The 12,691-nt window shown below is 39.2% G+C and overlaps 1 long non-coding RNA gene across 3 annotated transcripts in view; it reads left to right on the top strand.

Moving 5' to 3' along the window:
* LOC141581642 (uncharacterized) overlaps positions 1–12,691 on the top strand; it is a 228,024-nt gene that overhangs the window by 172,577 nt on the left and 42,756 nt on the right. For all 3 annotated transcript variants that reach the window (XR_012514410.1, XR_012514411.1, XR_012514412.1), the window contains one exon: positions 5,280–5,403. This is a non-coding gene — a long non-coding RNA (uncharacterized LOC141581642). The remainder of the gene's footprint in view (positions 1–5,279; positions 5,404–12,691) is intronic.

The raw sequence follows: 12,691 nt of genomic DNA, 5'->3' as shown, positions 1-12,691 counted from the left end.
TTGAATCATTAGGTAAATGTCTCATCTAACTGTTTTAGTTAGATTTTTCTCTGGAGAAACTGATCATCTATACCATAATGAACACAACAAATTATCTCTCTATATTTTTTATACCATAATGAACACAACAGATTATCTCTATATTTTTTTTCCATTTGTAAAAATTAAATCCTATTTTTCCCTGTGAGAGAAATAGAGGGTACCTGGAAGAATTTCTGACAGTAGATAATAGTATTAGTAACGACATGGGGTGCATTGAGACTTTACTGCAAATAGAGAGACCAATCCAAATGCTAGGTGACAAAGGTAACACTGCACTGAAAGAAATCTACAAATAAGAGAATGACTGGTCACATGTCCATGATTTGGGTTTCCAATCGTCCCGTTCTCTTTCTTTTTTCCTTTTCTTGTCTTAGGGAAATGTATCTTTAAAAAATGCCCTCATTAAAGGGTGAGATGGAAGCTGTGAAAAGTAAATCTCAGTTAATCAGCTGTGGTGAATATGGGCATGGTGTCTCATGCCTGTAATACCAGCACTTTGGGAGGCCGAGGCATAAGCGTCATTTGAGCCTAGATGTTTGAGACCAACCTGAACAACAAAGTAAAACTCCATATCTAACAAAAATTTTTCAAAAAATTGTTAGCCAGGCCTTGTGGCTTAGGCCTATAATGCTAGCTATCCAGGAGGCTGATGTGAGAGAATCTCTTGACCCCAGGAGGTCAAGGCTGCAGTGAGCTTTGATTACTTGTACTCCATTCTTGGCAACAGAGCAAGACCTTGTCACTAAAAAAACAAAACAAAACAAAAAAACCCACAGTGGCAAAAATTTGAGAAGGATATGTTCCTCTGTCACAACTTTGGTAACCACTGCAACCACCATTGTTATTGTCATCATTGGAAACACTGTCAACTATTACCATGTACCAGGAACTATGTTTCTTAGCACTGTCTTAATAAACCTCACTTTGATATGACGTGGGGGTCTTTGCACATGCTACTTCCTTGGCTTGGAATCCCTTTCCTGCCCCTTTCTGATGAACACTAACCCATCCTTAACCCATTTGATTAATACTAACCAATCCTTCCACCCATCAGACTTTACCTCCTCTGAGAAGACCACACTGTCTCCATGTCCTTCTATGGCCCCTTACCTTTCTTTATTACTAAGCTTTCAGCTATGGAAGATGAGGGACCATATGACTTTTTACTCAATAGGCAGTATGGAGCACATAGCACATGACCTGGTATGTAAGACTTAGTATTGGTTCGATACATGTAGCCCTTGGGCCATATATGCAGCCATATAGCAGGAAGTGCCACAATCAGGATTCTATTACAGTACTTTCCTGGAACCAGAGATTTAAGCACTGTAATTCCACCTTCTGCCTCCTCCTCCTCTTCTGTGGCCGCCTCTTCCTCTTCTGTATCTTTCTTTCCTCTTCATCACAACAGCATACTGCAGTGTGAAAAGTGGTGGCTCTACATTCAGACTGTCTGGGTTTGAATCTAGATAGTACATACAAAACACTGAGTGCTCAGTGTTTACTATTTCTAGGATTGCCCTCATCCCCACTCCCAATATGTGGAAGGGTCAGTGTCATACCAGATTTGCTGTTGTGTCACTGGAATTATCACAGGGCCAGGCCCCTTCCAACAGAATTGATGATCTGGGGCCAAAAACTCTGATCCAGAGAGGCATAAAACACATATATAGAATTGGATGAAATATAACAAACTAATAGTTTACTAAGACCATAAAAAATGAAAAAGATCAAGACTAATTATGCAGCTAATGGTGATGGAAGAAGGATTCTGGTTAGAGAAGGCTTCAACCAATGAGGAAAATGTGGGAGTTGTATGAATGGTTCTAGGTTAGGGTACAGTGAAGCCTTGGACACACTGCTCCAAGAACTGGGAAAAGCTGAGGGTAATGGATGAGAGAAATAGAGGGTACCTAAAAAATGTTCTGAAAGTAGATGGTGGAAATTAGTAAAGATGTGGGGTGCGTTGAGACTTTATTGCAAATAGAGAGACCAATCCAAATTCTAGGTGACAAAGATAAGCATTAGCTAAAAGGATGGATAAAGCATGCTTCCTTTTTTTTCTGATTAGTATTTTCAAAGGTAGTTAGGGCTAATACAGTGAGTATATTGTAACCCTTTACATTCAATGACAATTTAAAAATTTAATAAAGAGGACTATAAGCAGCATCAAAATCTGTCCTAAGTTCAAATGCAGGGGCTCACACCTGTAATCCAAGCCCTTTGGGAGGCCAAGGTGAGCTGATCACTTGAGATTAGGAGTTCAAGAACAACCTGGCCAAAATGCTGAAACCCCATCTCTACTAAAAATACAAAAATTAACTGGGTGTGGTGGCAGGCGTCTGTAATCCCAGCAACTTGGGTGGCTGAGCAGGAGAATTGTTTGATCCCAGATGGCAGAGGTTGCAGTGAGCAGAGATCGTGCCACTGCACTCCAACCTGCACAACAGAGTGAGACTCCATCTCAAAAAACAAACAAACAAACAAACCTGTCTTAAGTTTATTAAAGTAATCATGATACGACAGACTCTGAATTTAAAAGGTCAACATGAGAAATAAATGAGAAAATTATATGTATATTATAATATATAATTTATATAAAATAAACATAATGTAAGACTATGTAATAAAATATAATAAATAGAAATAATATATTTTGGGGGCTTTTAGCTTTTTAATTAAAGTCTGTAAATAAAAAAGAATGGCCAGATTAACCTTAATTTTTTGTGCAAAATTAACATTTAAAAACATTATTATATTCTCTCCCCAAATCTCAGCGTTTTGAAGAGACTGAAATTTAATTAATAATTTAAAAATATATTATTATTTATCATTATTAATAATGTAAAGACATTCCATATCAATATTTATATTTATTATGATAAATACTTATAAGTATCATAATTAACAAAATATATATCATAATAAAAATATATTATTAAATATATATTCTATTTAAATATATTTATGTAGTTTATACATGTTGCAAAAATATAGAAAAATAAACATATCCTAGAAATTGGTGCTATAATTGCAGGTTTAATTTTACCGGTGGTTACATTTCTCAGAGTTTCCTGTGTTGGACTATGACATGGGAATGAATGACCACAGAATTAGTAATTATCCTCTAATTTTAAAAGTGTGGTTGAATTCGTTTCTGGTAGCATTAAGTTTTCCACTTGCATAAAAACTTATTACACAAAAGCTTTGGGGAAAATGGATCAATCTTATGTTCTCTAGCGTTAGAAGCTAGTGAAGATAATGATATCATTAAACTCAATATCCTTATTAAAAAAAGAACAGTAATGGCTGATTTGTATCTCTAAATAGCTACATTAATTAAATTCCAGTCTCTTGAAACACTGAAATTTCGGGGGAATACAACAATGTTTTTAAATGTTAATTTTGCACAATAAAACTAAGGTTATTCTGGCCCTTCTTTTTTATTTATGTCATAGGGATACTTAAAATAAAAAGCTGGAAGTCCCCAAGATATATTATTCTTCTAACTGTAAGCTCAGGCTTCCATAGAGTTATGTGACGCTCCCTTAATTCTAATACCTAAGGGTGGGAAAATTGCAGTCACTTCTTTGTATGTATGACTTTGCCAAGTGCAGGACACAGTATGTACCCAAGGAGAATTTGTTGATGATGGTACATACATCTAGTGTGTTAGAATTCAAGTTCTGGAACATTGACTTAGTCACTAACTACCTTAAAAAGCACATAGGAGGCCGAGGCGGGCGGATCATAAGGTCAGGAGATTGAGACCATCTCAGCCAGCATGGTGAAACCCCGTCTCTACTGAAAATACAGAAAAATTAGCTAGATGTGGTGGGGCATGCCTGTAATCCCAGCTACTTGAGAGGCTGAGGCAGGAGAATCACTTGAACCAGAGATTCGGAGTTTGCAGTGAGCCAAGAATACGCCACTGTACTCCAGCCTGGATGACAGAGCAAGACTCCGTCTCAATAAAAAAAAAAAAAAAAAAAAAAAAAAAAAAAAAAATGTAGGTAGGGAACCTGGATTCACTATCATGGAAATTCTCAGCATGCCATTTTCTCTTTCAAATATTCCCTGGTTTCCTTGAGCAAATGAAAGTGGCAGTGCGCAGCACTGGAGAAGCAGGGGAATTTTGGCCACATAATCTCTCTAGACCTGGGGTTCTTGTCTGGAACACATTGGTCTGTTACCTTGCAGTGAAGATGGTTGGGTGGTGGTGACCTCCCCCTTTAAGAAGACCTCAGAGGTGGACAGGCAGCAGGCAGGTGTGTTTTCTTTCCGTCTGCCTGGTCCAGGAAGGAGATGCAAAGAAAAGGCTTTGGGAGAAGAAAGTTGTCCCTTATCCAGGGGAGTTAGAGAAGCCAAACACCTTGGAAGACTGGAAGCCTCAGTAGAAGCTCTCTTACTTCAGCTGTGAGGGAGGCAGAGACATTTCACTTCTCTTCTAGATGAACAGGACGACCCAGCCCCGCAACAGGCTGACTTGACCATTATAACCCATGAGCCTGTTGAAGAGTTACAGAACATAATTAGCTTTTTAGGTAGTGGGTATTTGGCTGGTTTGAACTGGAAAATTAAAAGAAAAAACAATCCTCTTTTTCCTAATTTTAAAGGTAATATATAGTGATTGCAAACATTTTGTAAAATATAGAAAAAATATACTAAGTCCAGGCGTGGTGGCTCATGCCTATAATCCCAGCACTTTGGGAGGCTGAGGTATGTGGATCACTTGAGATCAAGAGTTAGAGACCAGCCTAGCCAACATGGCGAAACTCTGTCTCTACTAAAAGTACACAAATCAGCTGGGCATGGTGGCAGGTGCCTATAATCCCAGCTAGTCGGGAGGCTGAGGCAGGAGAATCACTTGAATCCAGGAGCTGGAGGTTGTGGTGAGCTAAGACTGTGCCACTGCACTCTAGCCTGGGCAACAAGAGCAAAACTCCATCTCAAAAAAACCCAGAAAAATATAAAGCAGATAAAAATGACTTGGACTGGAATCATCCAGAAATTATAACATATTTAACCTTTTGGAGTATTTTTCTCTGTTTTAAATAAATTAGTGAGTAAGTACTTAAAAGTAAATGGAATCATGCTGCATATATTCTTTTTAACCTTATAGTTTTCCTCTTAGTATGTTGTTAAAACTGATCCATATCCTTACATGATTTTTAATGATGCCACAGACCAGTCTTATTTATCACAACTCTATTTTGGGTTGTTTACATTGTTTACAGATTTGGAATTAAAAATAATGCAATGGACACTGGCTGGAAAGATGGCCGAGTGGGAACAGCTCCAGTTTGCAGCTCCCAGTGAGATCAACACGGAAAGATGGTGATTTCTGCATTTCCAGCTGAGGTACCCAGCTCATCTCATTGGGACTGGTTAGACAGTGGTTGCAGCCCACAGAGGGCGAGCTGAAGCAGGGTGGGGTGTCGCAGTTGGGAAACTCCCTCCCTTAGGCAAGGGAAGCTGTGAGGAACTGTGCCCTGAGAATAGTGCACTCTGGTCCAGATACTATGTTTTTCCCATGGTCTTCACAACCTGTAGACCAGGCGATTTCCTTGGGTGCTTACACCACCAGGGGCCTGGGTTTCAAGCACAAAACTGGGCAGCTGTTTGGGCAGACACTGAGCTGGCCACAGTTTTGTTTTGTTTTTTTTTTTTTCATACCCCAGTGGTGCCTGGAAGACCAGTAAGACAGAACCATTCACTCCTCTGGAAAAATGACTGAAGCTAGGGAACCAAGTGGTTTAGCTCAGTGCATCCCACCCCCATGGAGTCCAGCAAGCTAAGATCCATTGGCTTGAAATTCTCACTGTCAGCACAGTAGTCTGAAGTTGACCTGGGATGCTTTAGCTTGGTTGGGGAGGGGGGGAAGCATCCCCCATTACTGAGGCTTGAGTAGGCAGTTTTCCCCTCACAGTGTAAACAAAGCCACCAGGAAGTTCAAACTGGGCAGAACCCACCTCAGCTCTGCAAAGCTGCTGTAGCTAGACTGCCTCTCTGGGTTCCTCCTCTCTGGGCAGACCATCTCTGAAAGAAAGGCAGCAGCCCCAGTCAGGGGCTTATAGATCAAACTCCCATCTCCCTGGGACAGAGCACCTGGGGTAAGGGGTGGCTGTGGGCAGAGCTTCAGCAGACTTAAACGTTCCTTTCTGGTGGCTCTGAAGAGAGAACTTGAGCTCTGCTGAGGGACAAACTGACTCCTCAAGTGGGTCCCTGACCCCCGTGCCTCCTAACTGGAGACATCTCCCCAGTAGGGGTCGACAGACACCTCATAAAAGAGAGCTCTGGCTGGCATTTGGTGGGTGCCCCTCTGGAATGAAGCTTCCAGAGGAAGGATCAGGCAGCAATATTTGCCATTCTGCAGCCTCTGTTGGTGATACCCAGGCAAACAGGGTCTGGACTGGACTTCCAACAAACTCCAGCAGACCTGCAGCAGAGGGGCCTGACTGTTGGAAGGAAAACTAACAAACAGAAAGGAAAAGCATCAACATCAACAAAAAGGATGCCCACAAAAAAACCCTATCCAAAGGTCACCAAAATCAAAGATCAAAGTAGATAAATCATGAAGATGAGGAAAAACCAGTGCAGAAAGGCTGAAAATTCCAAAAACCAAAACACCTCTTCTCTTTACAAAGGATCGCAGCTCCTCACTAGCAAGGGAACAAAACTGGACAGAGAATGAGTTTGATGAGTTGACAGAAGGAGGCTTGAGACGTAGGTAATAACTAACTCATCTGAGCTGAAGGAGCACGTTCTAATGCAATGCAAGGAAGCTAAGAACCTTGAAAAACATTTAGGTGAAATGCTCACTAGAATGATCAATTTAGAGAAGAACATAAGTGACCTGATGGAGCTGAAAAACATAGCACGAGAACTTCATGAAGCATACGTAAGTATCAATAGCTGAATCAATCAAAGAGAAGAAAGGATATCAGAGATTGAACATCAACTTAATGAAATAAAGCCTGAAGACAAGATTAGAGAAAAAAGAATGAAAAGGAATGAACAAAGCCTCCAAGAACTATGGGACTATATGAGAAGACCAAGCCTACGTTTGATTGATATACCTGGAAGTGATGGTGAGAATAGAACCAAGTTGGAAAACACTCTTCAGGATATTATCCAGGAGAACTCCCCCAACCTAGCGAGACAGGCCAACATTCAAATTCAGGATATATAGAGAAAACCACAAAGATACTCCTTTAGAAGAGCATCCCCAAGACACATAATCCTCAGATTCACCAAGGTTGAAATGAAGGAAAAATGTTAAGGGTAGCCAGAGAGAAAGGGTGGGTTACCCACAAAGGGAGCCTGTCAGACTAACAGCAATCTCTCTGCAGAAACCCTGCAAGCCAGAAGAGAGTGCGGCCCAGTGGTCAACATTTTTAACAAAAGAATTTTCAACCCTGAATTTCATGTTCAGTCAAACTAAGCTTCATAACAAAGGAGAAATGAAATCCTTTGCAGACAAGCAAATGCTGAGAGATTTTGTCACCACCAGGCCTGCCTTAGAAGAGCTCCTGAAGGAAGCACTAAATATAGAAAGGAAAAACCATTACCAGCCACTGCAAAAACATGCCAAATTGTAAAGACCATTGATGCTATGAAGAAACTACATCAATTAATGGGAAAAATAACCAGCTGGCATCATAATGCCAAGATCAAATTCACACATAACAATTTTAACTTTAAATTTAAACTGCCTATATGCCCCAATTAAAAGACACAGAGTGGCAAATTGAATAAAGAGTCAAGACCTGTTAGTGTACTGTATTCAGGAGATCCATCTCACATGCAAAGACACACAGAGGCTCAAAATAGAAGGATGGAGAAATATTTGCCAAGTAAATGGAAAGCAAAAAAAAAAAAAAAAAAAAAAAAAAAAAAAAGCAAGGATTGCAATCCTAGTTTCTGATAAAACAGATTTTAACCAACAAAGATAAAAAAAAAGACAAGCAGGGGCATTACATGATGATAAAGGGATCAATGCAACAGGAAGAGCTAACTAACTTAAATATATATGCACCCAATACAGGAGCACCCAGATACATAAAGCAAGTTCTTAGAGACCTACAAGGAGACTTAAGACTCCCACACAATAATATTGGGAGACTTTGACACCACACTGTCAATATTAGGCAGATCAACAAGACAGAAGATTAACAAGGATATTCAGGACTTGAACTCAGCTCTGGACAAAGCAGACCTAATAGACTTCTACAGAACTCTCCACCCCAAGTCCACAGAATATACATTCTTTTGAGTTCCACATCGCATTTATTCTAAAATTGACCACATGATTGGAAATAAACCATTCCTCAGCAAATGCAAAAGAACGGAAATCATAACAGTCTCTCAGACCACAGTGCAATCAAATTACAACTCAGGATTAAGAAACTCACTGAAAACCACACAACTACATGGAAATTAAACAACCAGCTCCTGAATGACTTCTGGGTAAATAACAAAATTAAGGCAGAAATTAAAAAATTCTTTGAAACCAATGAGAACAAAGACACACAACGTACCAGAATCACTGGGAAACAGCTAAGGCAGTGTTTAGAGAGAAATTTATAGTGCTGAATGCCCACAGGAAAAAACAGGAACAATCTAAAATCAACACCTTAATATCATAATTAAAACAACTAGAGAAGCAAGAGCAAATAAATTCAAAAGCTAGCCAAACACAGTAAATAACTAAGATCAGAGCAGAACTGAAGGAGATACAGACACAAAAATCCCTTCAAAAAAATCAATGAATCCAGGAGCTGGTTGTTTGAAAAGATTAGCAGAATGGTTCCAGGTCTTTGCTATTGTAAACAGTGCTGCAATGAACATTCATGTGCACGTGTCCTTATAGTAGAATGATTTATAATCTTTTGGATATATACCCAGTAATGGGATTGCTGGGTCAAATGGGATTTCTATTTTTAGGTCCTTGAGGAATCGCCACACTGTCTTCCACAATGGTTGAATTATACTGGATAGGGAAAATGTGGTACATATGCACCACGGAATATTATGCAGCCATCAAAAACGATGAGTTGGTGTCCTTTGTAGGGACATGGATGAACCTGGAAACCATCATTCTCAGCAAACTGACACAAGAGCAGAAAATCAAACACCGCATATTCTCACTCATAGACGGGTGTTGAACAATGAGAACACATGGACACAGGGAGGGGAGCACTACACACTGGGGTCCATTGTGGGGGAATGGGGGAGGGACGGGAGGTGGGGAGGTGAGAAGAGATAGCATGGGGAGAAATGACAGATACAGGTGAGGGGACGGAGGGCAGCAAACCACACTGCCATGTGTGTACCTATGCAACAGTCTTGCATGTTCTTCACATGTACCCCAAAACCTAAAATGCAATTAAAAAAAATAAAAAAATAAAAAAATAAAAATTGCTTCCAATACAAAAAAAAAAAAACCAAAAACAAAATGGATAGACTACTAGCCAGACTAATAAAAAAGAAAAGAGAGAAGAATTAAATAGACACACAAAAAATGATAAAGAGGATATCACCACTGATCACACAGAAATACAATCTTCCATCAGAGAATAACATTAACACGTACCTCTATGCAAATAAACTAGAAAATCTAAAAGAAATGGATGCATTCCTGGACACATATACCATCCCAAGACTAAACCAGGAAGAAGTCAAATCCCTGAATAGACCACTAACAAGTTCTGAAGTTGAGGCAGTAATTAAGAGCCTACCAACCAAAAAAGGCCCAGGACCAGACAGATTCACAGCCAGATTTTACCAGAGGTACAAACAGAATCTGATACTATTTTTTTCTGAAACTATTCCAAACAATAGAAAAAGAGGGCTTCTTCCTAACTCATTTTATAAGGCCAGCATCATCCTGATCTCAAAACCTGACCAAGACACAACAAAAAAGAAAATTTCAGGTCAATATCCCTAATTAACATTGATACGGAAATGTTCATCCAAACCAAATCCAGCAGCACATCAAAAAGCTTATCCACTATGATCAAGTCAGCTTTATCCCTGGGATGCAAGGCTGGTTCAACATACACAAATCAATAAACGTAATCCATCACAGAAACAGAACCAATGACAGAAAACACATGATTATCTCAATAGATGCAGAGAAGGCATTCAATAAAATCCAACACCCCTTCATGCCAAAAGCTCTCAATAAACTAGTATTGATGGAACATATCTCAAAATAATAAGAGCTATTTATGACAAACCCATGGCAAATATCATACTGAATGGGCAAAACCTGGACAATTCCCTTTGAAAACTGGCACAAGACAAGGATGCTCTCTCTCAGTACTCCTACTCAACATAATATTGGAAGATCTGGCCAGGTCAATCAGGCAACATAAAGCAATAAAGGGTATTCAAATAGGAAGAGAAGAAGTCATATTATCTGTCACAGATGATATGATTGTGTGTTTAGAAAACCCCCTCCTCTCAGCCCAAAATCTCCTTAAGCTGATAAGCAACTTTAGCAGTCTCAGGATACAAAATCAAGTGCAAAAATCACAAGCATTCCTATACACCAATAGACGAACAGAGAGCCAAATCATGAGTGAACTCCCTTTCACAATTGCTACAAAGAGAGTAAAATACCTAGAAATATAACTTACAAGGGATGTGAAGGACCTCTTCAAGGAGAACTACAAACCACTGCTCAAGGAAATAAGAGAGGACACAAACAAATGGAAAAGCATTCTATGCTCATGGATAGGAAGAATCAATGTTGTGGAAATGACCATACTTCACAAAGCAATTTATAGATTCAATGCTATTCTCATTAAGCTACCATTGCCTTTCTTCACAGAATTAGAAAAAACTATTTTAAATTTTGTATGGAACCAAAAGAGAGCCCATATAGCCAAGACAATCCTAAGTAAAAAGAACAAAGCTGAAGGCATCATACTACCTGACTTCAAACTATACTATGAGGCTACAGTAACCAAAATGGCATGGTACTGGTAACAGAACAGAAAGAGAACAGAGCCCTCAGAAATAGCACCACACATCTAACAACCATCTGCTCTTAGATAAACCTGACAAAAACAAGCAATAGGGAAAGGATCCCCTATTTAATAAATGGTGTTGGGAAAACTGGCTAACAATATGCAGAAAACTAAAACTGGACCCCTTCCTTACACCTTATACAAAAATTAACTCAAGATGGATTAAAGACTTAAATGTAAGACTTAAAACCAAAAAAACTTTAGAAGAAAACATAGGCAATACCATTCAGGACATAGGCATGGGCAAAGACTTCATGACTAAAACACCAAAAGCAATGGCAACAAAAGCCAAAATTGACAAATGGGATCTAATTAAACTAAAGAGCTTCTGCGCAGCAAAAGAAACTATCATCAGAGTGAACAGGCAACCTACAGAATAGGAGAAAGTTTTTGCAATCTATCCCTGACAGAGGGCCAATATCCAGAATCTACAAAGAAGTTAAACAAATTTACAAGAAAAAAAACAAACAACCCTATCGAAAAGTGGGTGAAGGATATGAATAGACACTTCAAAAAAGAAGACATTTAAGTGGCCAACAAACATATGAAAGAAAGCTCATCATCACTGGTGGTAGAGAAGTGCAAATCAAAATCACAATGAGATACAATCTCATGCCAGTTAGAATGGGAATTATTAAAATGTCAGGAAACAACAAATGCTGGAGAGGATGTGGAGAAATAGGAATGCTTTTACACCATTGGTGAGAGTGTAAATTAGTTCAACCATTGTGGAACAAAGTGTGGTGATTCCTCAGGGATCTAGAACCAGAAATACCATTTGACCCAGCAATCTCATTACTGGGTATATGCCCAAAGGAACATATATCATTCTAATATAAAGATATATGCACACATATGTTTATTGTGGCACTGTTCCCAATAGCAAAGACTTGGAACCAACCCAAATGCCCATCAATGATAGACTGGATAAAGAAAATGTGGTACATATGCATCATGGAATACTATGCAGCCATAAAAAAGGATGAGTTCATGTCCTTTGCAGGGACATGGGTGAAGCTGGAAACCATCATTCTCAGCAAATTAACAGAGGAACAGAAAACGCTCAGCAAATTAACAGAGGAACAGAAAACCAAACACTGCGTATTCTCACTCATAAGTAGTTGTTGAACAATAAGAACACACGAACACAGGGAGGGGAACATCACACACCAGGGCCTGTCGGGGGGCCAGGAGTATAGGGGAGGGATAGCCCCCTATATATTTTAAATTATACATAAATATTATTAAATATAATATAAAATAAATTATTAGGAGAAATACCTAATGTAGATGATGGGTTGGTGGGTGCAGCAAACCACCATGGCATGTGTATACCTATGTAACAAACTGGCATGTTCTGCCCATGAATCCCCACACTTAAAGTATAATAAAAAAATACAATGATAAACCGTCACTAAACCTTTGTGCATCTTTCTGAATATTTCCTTTTGGTACATTTTCTATAGTAATCATAATTTTTTAAATTGTACTTTAGGTTCTGGGGTACATGTGCAGATCATGCAGGATTGTTGCATAGGTACACACATGGCAATGTGGTTTGCTGTCTCCAACCCTCCGTCATCTACATCTGGCATTTCTCCCCATGTTATCCC

Source organism: Saimiri boliviensis, chromosome 16, assembly GCF_048565385.1.
Source record: "Saimiri boliviensis isolate mSaiBol1 chromosome 16, mSaiBol1.pri, whole genome shotgun sequence".
Lineage (NCBI taxonomy): Eukaryota > Metazoa > Chordata > Mammalia > Primates > Cebidae > Saimiri > Saimiri boliviensis.
Note: the sequence above shows the minus strand (reverse complement) of the source record. Positions and strands in the feature narration are given on the sequence as shown.